At 34.0% G+C, this 2,650-nt stretch overlaps 1 non-coding gene across 1 annotated transcript; it reads right to left on the bottom strand.

The window, feature by feature from the left end:
- Window positions 1-1,901: 1,901 nt before the first annotated feature.
- TRNAA-CGC (transfer RNA alanine (anticodon CGC)) lies at window positions 1,902-1,974 on the bottom strand. Its single transcript has one exon. It is a non-coding gene; the product is annotated as a tRNA-Ala (tRNA).
- Between the last annotated feature and the right edge of the window lie 676 nt (window positions 1,975-2,650).

Genomic DNA, 2,650 nt, shown 5'->3' with positions numbered 1-2,650 from the left:
TTGAGATACTATTCGACATTAAATTTGGGAAATTAATACTTTAATGTCTGGTTCGAACGAATTTGTTGAAATTCTCAGGGACATCTCAAAACGTTTATCCGTTGTTCTGGTTCTAATTTTACTGTTAGTTTGCTTCGCTATTGAAAATATTTCCTCACACAAATAACATACTGCCGAATAGTCATGACAAAGAATAACGCGTGACCATGCTTTGAGGCATATTTATATCTTCCTAGACATAATTTATAAAATCTAACAAAGACATGATATCAATTTTTCCTTAAATTGAATATCAGATAGCAAATCTGTCCATTATATTCGAAGATCTGTTGAAAATACCAATATCGATTGTAAGAAGAATAGAAAGATACAAAATTTTTTATTTGTTTGTAGAGACATTAAGCATTTTTGAAGCAGCAGTTGTGACAAAATGAGCAATGCCCGGTATATTTCACAAGTGCACATCAGCGTAGCCACTGAGGGAGGGTTTCTAAAATGGACCAATGAGCTTCTGTTGTTCTTGTGACGCTAAATCTTCTTGCATGTGAGCGTATGTTGTTTACGTTTTATTTTACATTTGTGTCGCAGTTATAAATGTGTGGTGTAATAGCAGAAAATCTCGAAAGTGCTTTCGTTTCATGAGTTTAATTAATCGCTGACAGTTCACTTACGAGATTTTTATCCCGCATTAATATTTGGATTGATGTTCGCGGCACATTATCGCTCTTTACATTCAGAAAATAACTCAAGTTTCAGTTAACCTCGGATATTATGCATTTATCATCAAGAGATGTGGATCAAGATATCTCAATCTTGTGGATCAAGAGAATTCAAGTTTAAAGTTTTTTTTAAATTTTTTATTGAGCTGGGAGTGTTACAATGAATCTAATGTTTTCTTATTTCAGTGCTTCATTCTTTTGATTTTTGACGTGTAAGGTTCAGAATACATATTGTGTAAAACCTGATTATATCCATTGTTAACATTAAAAATTATATGTAAATTAATTGAATATATTCTTCATAAATAAGATAAATTCATTCTGTTTGATGAGCATTTCTTATGCAGCCAGTACATTTTAAGAGTGAGCAGTTATTAAATGGGAAATTAAACACACTAAATGTATACGAATGCAAATTAGTAGAGTTCACTTTAATGATTCTGCATTGGCAATTATTATAAAACATCTTTTTCATATAAACTGCAATAAAAAGTGCTGACTTCTTTTTACATATATAAAATTGGCGTAAATATTTTTCTCATATGCATAGTTTTATGTAAAGATATCGTTTTGGTTCAGATGTTTATTACATATTTCTTTCATGTTATTTACCACTTATTAAGTAACATTTCACATGGATATTTTTGCGGAGTGTCCAACATGCAATTATATTTATTTCAAATTCTTTCAACCAGGTAATGAAATCTTCACATTTCCTAATATTTGATCTAACTTCGCAATGAAAAATTTCAGAAGAAATCGCCAATGATTTAATTATTTTGAGCAGAAGATAGTGTGGCAAAATATTTTCAGCCATCTTGCTTAAATCTTAAAGCACACGAAAACTCATGTAACATGACAGAAATAGTAATGGATACCCATTGGTCCATCCTAGAAACCACTCTCTCGGTGACTACATAGATATGCACTTGTGGAATATGACGCCGAGACTCGAACCACGGACCTCTCGAATACACGCCGAGAATGCTGACCGCTACACCTCGAAGGCATGCTAAGGTGGTGGAAGAAATACCTTATATACCCCCCTTTTAAAGGGTGAGTGGGGGATGAGGGGACCAAATCCTGGTGGTGGAGAATTATCATCCCCTACCTTTTTAGTTCGGTCGTCACTGTAGGATCGTTAGGTATATTTTTAAAGCAGGAGAGTTGAAAAATTAGCAATGCCCTCGCCAGGACTCGAACCACGGAGCTCTCGAATGCGCGCCGAGCGTGCTGACCACTACACTACGAAGGCATGCTAAGAAGGTGGGAGAAATACCTTATATCTTTTCCGTAAATCTTGAAATTTATTTTCATTTTCGTGTAAAAAATGAAAAAGAAAGGCTGCATATTTCTTCCCATTTTTACAGTTACGTTTGTCAAACGTGTTGATATGTAAATAATTATATGCGTTTAATTGGGAATGCTGAGCGCAATTGTAGAGTACGTCATCGAGAATGGGCCTTGATATTTTCCTTCCACTTCGCTTACGTCTCATTTATACTTGCTTTTGTTCATAAATCTGGACGTCCTTCTTTTGATCCTTCCTTACTGACGCTGTTTTTGAGTGGGAACCTATGCACCTCCTATTGGACCATGTCCATATCTGGGTGATATGGCTTCATTTTAAATTCCAGCTGCCCATAATTCTAATGTAATCTTTAAAATAAGTTGAACTAAAGGATAATCTAACAAATAAAGAACAATTTTACAGGGGAAAAAGTTCCAAATTCTCTCCGAAGCAATTTGAAATGTCAGGAGAATTCGCGTTTTCGCAAATTGAATTTTTTTAACGGCTACCAAGTGAATTAAGAAATTTCAGATATACTTGTACTTATTTTTTTATTCCCGTTACACATGGTGCCTAATGATTCACGTTTTAATATATTTATAAGTTATATTAACTACATTTACGGGAATAATATATTTCC

Source organism: Stegodyphus dumicola, chromosome 4, assembly GCF_044657685.1.
Source record: "Stegodyphus dumicola isolate Sdum_Otavi_A_Nest chromosome 4, ASM4465768v1".
NCBI classification, from domain to species: domain Eukaryota; kingdom Metazoa; phylum Arthropoda; class Arachnida; order Araneae; family Eresidae; genus Stegodyphus; species Stegodyphus dumicola.
This window is presented reverse-complemented; position numbering and strand designations above follow the sequence as displayed.